This window comes from Chrysoperla carnea, chromosome 1, assembly GCF_905475395.1.
Source record: "Chrysoperla carnea chromosome 1, inChrCarn1.1, whole genome shotgun sequence".
In the NCBI taxonomy this organism is placed as follows: Eukaryota; Metazoa; Arthropoda; class Insecta; order Neuroptera; family Chrysopidae; genus Chrysoperla; species Chrysoperla carnea.
Window position 1 is genome coordinate 117322649 of NC_058337.1, and position 14291 is coordinate 117336939.

Sequence of the window (14291 nt, forward strand, 5' to 3'; positions counted from 1 at the left end):
TGAAAATTATCATAATTATTTATTTAAATTCGTGAGACAATAATATTAAATTTTCAATTTAAGTGATAAATGCAAACCATATAATTATATAAAGTAGTATATCGTTACCATGGAAACGCCTCCAATAAAACTCACGCACGGTGCGAAAAACCCAAATTGACTTTACCTTCTCAATGTTATACGACATCTCTGTATGTAAGTTTTTTTTATAAACAATACGAAATAAAAAATAGTGTTTTCTTCAATTTAGAACATTATTTTTAATAAAAAAATTATTTTTTAAAATATAAGATTTAAAAAAATGATACCTACATATATGTTATTAAGTGAATATTTATTTTGACGCATGACAATGTATTTAATTTATGATTATGCTATTTTCATGTTGTTTGATTTAATTTTTTTTTTGTAATTAAAATGTTGTTTATAAAAAAAACAATGCTACTGGTTTTTTTTTTGTCTTCCATTTTTTAGTTATTTATTTATGATGATTTGTTATTCAGTAATGAAGTGATTTTAAACATTCCCATGGACAGTAATTTTTAAAGAATACAAATAATATATTAATTAAAAAGTTTATATTATATTATGTATAAATTACTTGAAAATATTATATGTAAGAGTCGGGCTTGTCATTTTTACCGAATCTCAAAAACTATCCAACCAGTCATCAAATGCACCCGATTTTTATACTTTTTGTCAAAATTACCTTATAAGTTCCTGAGTTTTATCGAAATTGGAGATAAAAAAATATTGTTTTGGAATTTGATGAAACTCAGTGCATGGGGTAATTTTCATCCACAAAGTATAAAAATCAGATTAATTTAATCATTGGATCTATAGAAAGTTACTATGTCAGCAAGTATGATGGTCAAAACTTCATTTTCAAAAAAATAGAGTTACCACCAAAAATTAAAATCCATAAAATTGTGAACAAAAGAAAGGATAAATGAGGGCTATAACGTGATAGTCTTTGTTTTTAAAGGAGAAATTTCCCTGCAAAGCGAGCGGATATCTGCTAGTGTTCTATAAGTGATGTTTGAATCGGATATCGTCCCGTAAATATAATTTTATTGCAATAAACATGTTAATTCGAATAATATGTTAAAGGACCAATAAAGTTGCGACGCTCATTTCGTATTTTATTGAGCTTTTTTCCGTTCTTAAATAAATTGTAAATATTACGAGTAAAAGTATTTCATTCAATAAACAAACGACCGAATCTTTGAACGTATGTAAATCGAAAATTGTTCAATATCGAAGAGGAATTCGAGACATTTAGCAGGAAGTGGAAAACTTCTCAATGAAGCCCGTCTGAGGCAGTGTGTCCGCTTTAAACCTCAATTCAAGTGAAAACATACCCATTTTCCCATACATTATTTGCACAAGTATTATATACATCTTTCTATGTGTATCTTGTTATCACTACCGCCATCTTAAAGTTGACATCAACTCTTGTTGTACATGAATGTTATGTTTCTATACTCTGATATGATTGGTGCAAAGATAATCGATGCGATTACTACACACTCACACACACACATAAAGATATACTAGAACATCATCCTCAGCAACGATAAAGAGCGTCGTACATTGCACCCAGAGCATGTCTGTCTGTTCTATGTATGTTGACAGATCTAATACATATTTTAGTTATCTTGAATTTATGACTACGTATAGAGCGTTAGTATCCTGTATATGTGTGTGTGTGTTTGCGCATTTCTATATAATCTTTGTGCTTGGGAATTTTCATCTAAATGTTTGGGTATATACATAAGGGGATTGGTTGATAATATCTGGGAAAAATAAATGAAAATATCTCTGTATGTTATGATAAAATTCATAATTTAATAATTTTGATATTGACAAAAGGGGGAAACATACCTACCAAACGTTTATTGTAGTTTTAACGTGGTATTTGAAACTTTTAACAAAAATTATACAAGGAAAAATCTAAATTGTCGATTGTTATCTTCTATAAATATATAGGAGACTTTCTATAGATATAGATAGTCACTCATCACGATATCTCTGGAACTATAAGACCTAGAGACTTGAAATTTGGCAGGAATATTCCTTTTGCCAAGTAGAGGTCAGCTAAGAACGGATTTTACGAAATTCCACCCACAAGGGGGGTTGCGGGGGTGTTCATGAATAAAAAATTGATATTTTTCAATTATGGCTTTTAATAGTTCAAAACTTGGTCAGAATGTTTTAAATTACATTTAGAAATTTTTTTAACCTTCGGAGGGTAGAAAGGTGTAGCGAGAAAGTGGGAAGGAAATATCGAATATTTACAAATATACCTAAGTGGGGTATCAAATAAAAGAGCATGACGTGTACATTACAAAACTGTTATCCAACGCAAGGAAATGTGGAGGGAGGGGTGCAAGTGGGGATGTTGCCCAGCAAAGCGGGTAGTTCCCAGCTAGTTTTATAAAAGGTAGTATGGCAGTCTCGAAGGCATACCACGCTAGACACATCAGCAATAATTTTTCTTTTCGAACTATATTATTTAATTTTTCTCATAATATGTATTTGTATTATGAATGTGAAGTTAAGGTTGTTTGTTTAATGTTTGTAACACTTTCACGCAAAAACTACTGAATAGATTTAATTTTAACTCGAGAATAATATAGCTTAGATGTCAGACTAACACATGAACTATAATTTCCACATTCCACTGCTCCATCTATGAGCATAATTTTGAATCATAAATTAAAAATTTCTGTAAATTGGTAAACATAAAATTGTAAAAGTGCTAAAAATATAATTCATGGTCATATCTTTTGATATACCCAATGAATTATGACTATTTTACATTTAATAAAAAAAATTTAAAACTGTACATATATTTTACCTGTTTAATACAATCCCTATCCTTACTTCGAGTGTTATGGAAGGATGATCAGTGAGAGCAAGGTAGATATCAGTGGTGATATCAGTGAGAACAGGCTATAACACGGCGGTCTTTATCAATCTTTACTTTTAAACCCAGCGAAGCGGGTGGGTATCAAGCTAGTTTATTATAAATGTGAAATTAAGGATGTTTGTTTGTTACGCTTTCACGCAAAAACTAATCAAAGGGTCGAAATGAAACTTGACAATAATTATAGCTCATACATAAAAATAACACATGAGCTATAATTTATAAAGATATATTTAAAAAAAATTATATTTATTGTTTTTTCATTTCATAAAACAGGGTGATACAGGAGATACTATTTTTGGGTATCTGTTCAACCAAGGTTATCAAACATACTTCTTACATTTAAAAAAATTTACAACTGATTATTTAATACATATACTTTTATCTGTGAAAAACAATCGAAGAAGTGTACCTTTTATTATTTCGAAGAGTCTAGAAGTTTATAAAGGAAATATTATAAAAATAAATGAATAGTATGTCGGGTTAAAGATCAGCTTTGGGCCAATTCGAGCCAACCATTCTTTGTAGTGGACCAATGTTGGACCAGCTACAATTCCATTCGTCAACATTGGCAGATTCTATATGGAAATTGGCTCGGTTGATATATACCTTATGGGATTAATTCTACGGCAATTTTTAAAACAAGTATCTTTTTTAACATTTCGAAAACACGTTTGGTTACGTTTGTTACACAAAAAAAATGTGTGTTCCATAATAAAAAAACTTACACAGAATGTTAATTAAATTATTTATGAAGTGTTGGTTTTTTTTAAAAGTAGGTATTCCAAGTGATTTTATTACTTAAACTAAGTAAAGTATTTTTTGTTTGTTTTTTAAAAATTCAAAAGATTATGGATATGATATACTTACACGGATATGTTGATGATCATCATATGTTATCGGATGCACACGCGATCTGTTTTTAACCTAATACAAAAGAAACATTTAGTATTTTGTGTTTATCTGAAATATTAATGTTAAACATGATGAATACTATTTATAATTCTAAAAGAGATAAAAAATTATCTCACATGATATTATTAATAATTCATATACTTACTCTGTTAGTAGTTAATAAATATTTTCTAATTGTTTTTATTGCAAAATTATGTTAATTTAATTAAAAGAATTTATGTTTTAATAAATGAATTTTTGTTTGTTAACTATTGTGTCAATACATCAAACTCAGACACACGAGCACAATAAATCATGTAAATGAAATAAATGGTTCGTTTATGAGAGACTATGTGCTTATAATTTAGACAATGTTAGATTTCTCTTGTCTTTTAGCACAAAGAAGATCGATAGGTGTCATGGGACACCCGGTATGAAGTATATACCTTTCGTACCTTGGTACATTATAAATGTAGCGCTTACTTTATTTATTTACAAGATATTTTTCTGAAAATCTAAAGTATTAATTTTAGAAGTCAAATACTTGTTTGATTCTTTAAATAATTTAATTTTATAGCTACTTTTACTATATGAATTAATTGTAATAATAGTTTAATAGAGACATACTTCTGATTTAGTAGTCCACCCAATATGTGCGTAGATTATATTTGGTTAGATCGGGATATTTATTATGACATAAAATTTCATTGTACTCACTTTATATCATCTCTGTTTTCTTTAACTTATGATAACTTTTTTAAATGAAAAAACAAAAATTTTTTACCAAAAATAAAAATTGACAGTAAAAACAAATAATTTTGCTTGTCTCAAAATTCATGGCAAGCCGAATCGATTGAAAAAGTTTTAATTTGTTAGGTTGTTAGGTAACCTTCATGTCGGTTTTCCAAGCAGCAAACAAATCAGAACGATAGCTTGCGATATGGAACATAGTTCCAAAAATCAAAGATTTTGTTAGTTATATCGTCTTTTAGTCCCCAAATGTCAAAATTAATGATAAGTTAAAAAAACAATTACACACGTTTTTACACATAAGGGAACACTAAAATAAAATTTCTAAAAAACAATAAAATTTCTACTAATTCTATTTTGCGGCCATATAAATGATTCGAGTTTTCGATGTTTTCTATCAAAATTAAACATATAACCTGAATATATGGATATTATACAATCTTTGTTAAAAGAAGTATAAAGATTTTACAATAAAAAATCATACATCCATAAATACATATTTTTAATATCATAAAAAAGTGTTAACGATGTGATTATCCACTTCTTATTCAGACACAAAAAATGAACAATTATTTTATCACATAAAAAAAAAAAAACGGAACGATCCTTAGAACATTCCTAATATAAAAAAAAAACCTTAATATTTTATAAGTGGAACCACAATTTGACAATTTTGAACATAACATAATATAATTTCAAATAAATCTTAATAAAAAAACAAATCGTGGTGAGTACGATCTTACAAGGACAGATCAATAACAATCTGATTTAAGGCGATTCCATGAAAAAGTATAAATTCTATGAGCACATTTTTTACTACAGAGAGATAAATGTAGAATCAACCACAAAACTTTAATAAAATTAACAAGTGAAAACAATCAATTGACTGAGTTAATTCTTGAAATACATGTTACACATACATAACTGATATTCCCATATAATACATGCTTTTGAGCCTAATTTGCGCCCTCGCGGATAAACAGTGAGGACTCACTTTTTATGTCCTGAGCACGCTGTAAAAATTTCAGCTTGATATCATTTTTCGTTTTTGAGTTATCGTGTTGACAGACAGACGGACAGACAACCGAAAATGGACTAATTAGGTGATTTTTTAAACACATAAACTAAAATTTTGTTCGTAGCATCAATATATTAACGTAGTAGTATTCATAATATGACGCAAAATAAAACGCATTTTGGATCGAATAAATTGTCACATATGGAATCACATATAAATAAATAATTTTTTTATATCTAGAGTAAGAAACGCTAACTTTGCGCCGATAAGACACCCGATTTGTATTCTTAGACGCATTTACAGTTTACACCCTAGTTTACAAAGTCATCAAGATACCCAGGTTAAAGCATCCTCCAAACTCCGGCGAAGTTACACAAAGTCTGGCAAGGAACGAAAATATCAGAGGTGAGACTTGCGGTGTCTCGCCTGTCCTCGATCGTTTTCCTTTTTTTGTTTTCGAGTTATTGTGATAACCGATGGGCGGATATACGGGCGGACAAACGATAATGTATTAATAAGGTGAATTTATGAACACCTATACAAAAATGTTGCTTGTAGTATCAATATTTCTAAGCGTTACAAGCAAGGGACTAAATTATATACTCTTGTATTTTATATATATAGAGTATAAAAATTATAGATGTCGATTTTTGAGACGAATACAATAATTTTCTATTGGAAAGTTAATAAGGTGAACATTAGGTATGACAATTTTTTTAGAATCAATATTGTTATTGTTGTAAGGGTACCTCAGTAGTGCTTAAAAAGGCAATAATGATGTTTTGTATGACCTCCTGTTGCCTTGCACCTATTGTCAAATTGTCTATTTGATACTTAATAATAATATACCTGTATTTATTATGGGCTGTGAGTTCATTTTATACCTATGGTATTGTGTGTGCATAATATGGACACTCTATAGGTGGTCAATGCACCAACATGGTTTGAATTTTTTTGTGGGACATATTGTAGAATTTTAAGGTATATTTCGAATATGAAGGGCTTAGTTTGTTATTAAATCTACTAAGCAATTTTTTTTGAAACTTTTTTTTGCTATCCACTTATTCAACAACGAAAAAGGAGAAGTAGTTTTTAAGAGTAAGAACACACATAAATTTTTACAAAAAGTTGTTACAATATAAATTTGAACAAAACTGCACTTTTAAGAGAAGAAAAGTAAGAAAAATTGATTTTTCACTGAGTGAATTTTCTTTTGTTAACCGATTCTCGTGTATGTTCAACGATTTCTTCGCCAATTTTGGAATGATTTTGTAATTTTTGTGTTTTTTTAAATCGGTCCAGTAGATTTTAAGATATTGACTAATACGTGTAATTGACTTCGTTCATTACGTACAAAGAAAGACCTAAAATTGTCCATTTTGCAAAGACGTAAAATGCAAAAAAAGGGAAAAATAATTCTAGTACTGATTCCAATCAATAATTTCCTTGTAAGCTATTACGCTTTAAAGTTGACGCTAACCATATCCTTAGCTAAAAATCGATTTATGGCGCCAACTTCAAAGCGTATTACTCAAAAAGACATTCTTGATCACTACTTTAAAATCATTTTTTTTGTGCCTCTTTTCGTCGATTCAATTTTTTGCAAATTTATTTTTATTTTGGAACATATTTTTAACGACATACAAAAAAGGGGTGGCACAGCTTAGAAAACGAACCTTACCTGTCTGTAAGTGTAAATTAATCTTGGCTAATCTTTCTCCGTAATATTGAATAATCTATGAGGTATATTTTAGGTTACTGTTTTGTAAAAGATTATTCTGGGAGTACTGAGTTTGGAGCAGAAGAAACTAAACAAATTTCAGAAATAAGAAGACTGGAGGAAAGTAGGAGAGACTGTAGTGCCAATTATATATTTTTTATCGATGCAGTGACATTTAAATTAAATAACTGAGTGGCACAGCTTTCCAAAAAAAAACGTAGGTTTGTGTTTTATTCTGAACCTATTCAGCTCCTTGAGAACCCTTCTTAATATTTAAAAATTTCGAGCTTTTGATGAAACTTGAGGGAAAGTACCGTGCTGAAACGATGTAAGGAAGCAACTCTGGAAAGAATTATGCCAAGTATGAAAATATTGTGAAAGAACCTACAATCGAAATTCTTACCAAAATATAATTTTGTATTGTGTGGATAGTGTCTAAGCAGAATATTAGGAATTTTCAGCTTGAGTAACAAATATGACATAAATAAATTTTTATGTGGACCAGACAACTTTTCTTCTCGCTTTTCATTATCTTCTTAGAAACACAATTGTATCTTCATATTAAGAATACACTGTAATGTTTTATCCAAAAGATTATGTAATAAGAAATGAAAACATATATAAATGGCAAAAAATTACTTGAATTTAATCCAAAAAAAAAAAAGAAAGATATTTATTATCCAGTGAAGAGATGTGAAATGTGAAACAGAAACAGTTAAATTATTGTATATTTATACAAAAAAAGAACTATGTATAAACATTTTTTGTCCAATAAATAAATCTTATTTTGATGTGAAAACATTGTGAACAGTAGTAGCAAGAATTTAACAAAATATAATCTTTTTTTATTTATATGCTATTCAAACTGACGTCTGTTTCAATCGATGTAGAAGAGTTTAGAAATGAAGTAGTGATAATTCTTTTATTTTCCTAGTTCCAGGTTAAGGGTTTCTATCTTTTCTGTTATGTAAACCGTGAGTATAAATAGCACAGTAAAATTTCAAAGATTATTTTTTGAGGATCTGCTTTTTTGAAAAGGAATACGTGCAAAAAATGCCAGGAAGCGTCGAAATAATTGAAAGTGGGCCTGCTTTTTTTATTAGTTCAATCCAATTCTTCAACTCTGTCGATTTAGATATTGTATTGTCAATTGCAGTTTTTTAAACGTTTACGGCATTTGGAAATAATCGTAGAAAAACCACAAAAAATCGAAAAATTTCTAGATAAAACTTGAAATTTCTTTAATATCAAACTCACTCAAATTTTAAAATGACAGACAAAATGAACCATAGAAATTCGTCACCTTGCCTATCAATTGTTTAATTATTCAAATTTTACGTTCGGGCTGAAATGTTTGACCACTTGCAAAGTGGGTAAGAACATTTCAACACATTATGAAACAATCATTTTAATTGTGCTTTATTAGTTTTTAATTAGTTTTAATTTTAGTATTATTGTATTAAAAATATTTTTTTAAAAATATTATGTAAGCTTTGCATAACATTTTTATTACTAGTAATTATTTTTGACTTGGTACGTTGAATTTACTGGGATTCAACAAAATTTGTATTATAAATAAGTATAATTTTTAATAATTTACATTCTTATGTGTATTTATATGTGGATTCAGTTGGGACCTTTCATTTTTGCTCTTATATCCCGTTCGTCGTTATAACCGTTGTCGTAATAACCGGTAAAATTAATAAAAACAAAATCTATGTTTGCTTATAATATACATTTATGTTATATTACTGCTGTACATATATAAAGACATTTTGGCACAATATAACATAAATGTCATTACATATAATAATATTTTAAATAAATACTTGTTCACTGTTCAAATAAGTGCTTATGAACAGTACGTTTAATTCTATATTATCTACGAATGAATTTGAATATTAAAATAAAATAGCACCACTTCAGAACTTCAGAAGTATGTCAACCCTTTACCAAAGGTAGAGATCTATACCACGGGCAGTCCGCCACCAAATTAGCAAAGAGTAACATTCATCATATGGGTAATCACGATTAGCTAATTCTTACTGATGATAACTACTTGGTAGTCGAAATACGTATTTATAAAATACAAAAAACTTATCTAGGAAATTGAGGCAAAAATCGAAATTTATTTCGTAATATCCTAGAGTTCTCATTTATTATCTTCGATAATATTTATACAGGTAGAGATGTCACAGGTAGTGAAAAGTAAATACTTGTACAAACAAATGTAGCCAATATCGTAAATAAAGTAAGTTTGTAATATTTGATAATCGTTTAAATCGTTTCCATTGCTCCTACATGGAAACCCCAATAGTTAAACTACAAGTAAACGTACTGTATTCATACACTTAGTGTATACATAGCTAACAACTATTGTTATAAATTGTTAAAAGTCTGTTTTCTAGTTTATTATTTATTATGCATTACATTATTATATTATGTAGATGCAATTTCTATCAGAATTACAGTGTGAATTAAGGTAATTTGGCTATAAATCCGCTTTTCTTAAGAAATTGATGAAATTATATAATATTTATCCAGTTGTCTTTAATTTGAGAAAAAAATTTTTTTTTTCATTTGATTGTAAAGTGAAATAATTAATATTTAATAAAAAAAAAGAATGTGGAAAATTTAGAAATAAAAAATTTTTTTGTCGATTTGTTGAAGAAAAACAATATCCAGTTTATAATGTGCAGTAACATTTTTTTACAATTTTATGTTGTTTAAAACTACTTCTTTGCATAATTTCGTGTAAACAAATTTTAATCACATGTTGTTAGAAATACCTTAAGTAAATTATTGCATTAATTAAAAAAATTAAATTAAAATTTCTTTTTTACAATTAAATCCCTTGCAAAAAAATAAAAAATTAGAACTATTCAAAGTGGTTGACTGTGAACTCGCTTAATAGTTGCTTTTGTCGCTTCTAAATGAGAACATTATAAATTTTGAACATTTTCCATAATGAAACGAAGTTTAAATAAGTGGCAAGCATCTAATAATGTAGTTACGAGCTATGGACCAATCCGAAAATTTGTTTTTATTCGATTTAAAATGTAAAATCGAATTCAGGCTAAGCCAATTTGTTATCAGTGGCTTAAGAATGAGTTTTTAGTCTTTTTTGAAGGACACTGTACATAAAAATGCATTAACAGTGCATCAACATCGTATATATAATATAATATATTATATTCTTTTTAAACAAAAACAACATATAAATAGTAAGAACGCCAAATCGAATCAAAATATACAACAAACAACAAAATACATGCATATGTGAACATTTTAAATATAATACAGTAGTAGTGCAAGCAATGGTAGTAATAACGTTTGGTAAGGAAGTCAATAACTTTCTGATTCAGCAACATAGAATGCTGGCCTATAATAAGAGACAAAATAGTTGTATCTATTCGTTGTGTGCGTAGTCATGGTAGGGACAATAAAATCGATGCCAGCGCTTCCAGTGAAAAATTTTGGCGTTAAAGGGGACTGTTATTACTAATTTGCAGTTCTTTACATGTTAATATTATAGAAATGTCAAATTAAAATTATTGTAAAACACGAATTAATTAAACTTAATTGTGAAAATAAGAAATCAAATTGCACAAATATTATTTTTCAAATGTAAATTATCATAATTATTTATTTAAATTTGTGAGACAATAATATTAAATTTTCAATGTCAGTCATAAATCAATCCATACAATTATATATGCATCCATACAATTCTATAATTAAAGTAGTGTATCGTTACCATGGAAACGCCTCCAAAAAAACTCACGCACGGAGCGAATAATTACATCGCCCTAGGTATTTACTTCTTTGATAATTTATAAACGCCTATCGATTAAAAATTGTGATCCATGGCACAAAATATGAGGTGCACAAACGGATGAACTGATTTTGATTTTCTGTTTGTTTGAAATTTTATTTGATCTTGTGTGTTCTTAGCTGTTTCAAGAAAATCTACACAGCCGTTTGAAAATCAACGCCTCTTTTCTTGTTGTTGCGGGTATGGAATCCCAACTCGCAATTAAAGCATAGCTAAGGACACTTTCGATCAAATTACCTTTCAGACAATAGACGTAATAAAACAATTTTTCAAAAATTAAAAATTGACGTTTTGAACTGTCAATAATCTACTAGGTATTTCATCATTGAATTAGATGAAACGGATTTACTTGCCTAGAGGCAAACTGTACAGAGTATCGACATGATTTTTACACAAAAGACGTATAAAAAGATGGTTAATTGGTAAATAAAATTTCAAAGTTTTTGTATCGTTTTCATTTATCGGTATCGACGGTATCGAAATACTTTAAATAGTTGAAATGAAAAGGAAAACAAAAGTTTAAAATTATATTGATCAATTAATCACCTTTGTATAGGTCTTTTGTGAAAAATTCATTTCGATTATCTGTACGGTTTATAAGAAATATGCCCTTTTTTGGTAAAAACTCTGACTATGATAGTTAATTTCTCATAAATCGAGGAAAGAATCATTTATAATAAAGGATGATTTATAATTGATAGAGTAATAATTGATAAATACAATTTCCAATTTTTGGAATATTTGCATTTTTACGGTATCGAAATACCTTAATTGAAAAACTCAATAACTTTCTATCAGAAATCAAACAGTACAGTAAAACTACTTGTGTATACATATATATTACAACAAATACGAATGTAATATCCTTTTTATTTTAATATTATAGTACTCTAGTAATAGTAATGATATATGTTTATAATCAAATCATTATTTTAAGTGTCATCAAGTATAAATAAACATATTCATAATAATATATAATAATAATAATAATAATAATCACTGTTATAAATAATAATATAATAAACATTGTAGCATACAGAGAAATATATATGTTATTTATATCTAATGTTATATATGTTGTATGTTATTTGTAACATGAGTCAAGGTGTCAAGATGGTTATAGAAAAAAAAATTGTATTGTGCTATAAAGTTATATCAGAGTCGATTGGAGAGTTAAAATCTATTAAGGTATTTCTAACGATATGAGTTTATGAGACTGAAAGTACTTTTGCACGAAATTGAATAAAGTACAAGTGAAAACAAACAATTGACTGAGTTAATTGTTGAAATACCATGCATAGTCAGTGTTGATTTCTTTATCACATAACACATACAAACATGTGACACATACATAACTGATAATCAAGTATAGTACATATTATAAAATTTTCGCCTAATTGGCGCCTCACGGGTAAACAGTGATGTTTACGAAAAAATGTTTCAAACAAAAGTTGTTTAATTTTTGATAAGGAACATTTTTTATATTTAAACTTTTGTTCTATCTCTAACGGTTTACAAGATGGGTCCTACGGACCCAAGACCCAATTGACCTATGATGCTCATTTACGAACTTCACCTCACTTTTTACGTCCTGAGTACGCTGCAAAAATTTCAGCTCGATATCTTTTTCCGTTTTTGAGTTATCGTGTCCACAGACGGACGGACGGACAACCAGAAATGGACTAAGTAGGTGATTTTATGAACACCTATGACAAAATATTTTTCCTAGCATCATTATTTTTAAGCGTTACAAACTTGGGACTAAACTTAATATACTATGTATATTTCATATATGCATGGTATAAAAATAGTTTTCAACGACATAAAGTTGTAGATGCATTAACCGCCCCTGTTTGCTACCATAAATTTTCAAAGTTGTTAATATTTAACGTAAAAGATAGGAACTCATACCGTTTTCGAAGACATTTTTTAAAATTTTTGTTCGCGTTTTTGCAAACAAAAGTAGCTATATGAAAATAAACAAATTAAGGATGCTTTGAGCCTTAATAGGATGTAATTAACCGTTTAGCTTACGGAGAAACAACAAACAAAGATTACTTTTTGACGAATATTTAGCAATGTGTGAGAGTGAGTGTTCGTTGTAGCGTTGACAGCTTTACTGCGCTAATACAACTACTATTTAGATAACTATATTTTTCTCTTTCTAAGATATGTCGATCTCTCTTATTACGATATAAATATCTTAATTTTTTTAATAAGCTCTTCTAAGAAAGGAATTTATCAATAAATGTTTTTGTACTTATCAATTTATGTCTGTGGTATATAAAACGTACCTTACAGATTGAGAGATAATTTACGAAATAGAAAACTTAATAAATTTTCAAATATTAAAATTACTAACAGGAAAGTTTACAGTCGATGTAAGCGTTTAAAAGTGGAAAATCATGCTACGATTACTGAAAAGAATGCAACGAGAAGCGAAAGGCAATTGAAAACATGCTGTGCCTCTGCCTAGCGTTGGAATATAAAACTTCATCATAATTAGATCTAGTCTTTTGAAGAATTTTAAGGAAGTATCAGGTATACTTTAAGGAAGTAATGGCATGGATGTATATTACTGTCGACTGCATCATATTATCACAAAATCCAATTACTTTTGTTCTGATCCTTTGGGTTGGAGCATTTTCTGCTATATGCGCAATTTTTCTTAAAAAACTGGGGTTCTACGATGATGGTGCGTTTTTTCAACAAAAGCAGAAGCATAGCCAGGCATGGATACACTAAGTTCTGAATTGTCTCCTCCACCTTGTTTCTTTTGATTATTAGACATCTCGTCTGAAAGGAAGTAAAATATTGAACACAGATGAAGTCCCGTTTAATATATATAAAATAAAATAGGAATATCAAACATATAAAGTTTGAAGTTATCATATCAAAACACATATTATTATTATTATTATTATTATTATTATAAAACATATGAGAGGTATAAGGTGACAACATTAGGGTGCTCTTTAGTTAGACGGTTGGTGTCCTTTCTATTCTATTCATTTACAGATACATGACATAATGCAAAGAGAGTTAGCGTATATAGCACCCACTCGTATGTACAACAAACATGGGTGTACATAACATATACTACATACATGGTGGCGAGTTTCCGTTACCGGCTTCATTTATGTAC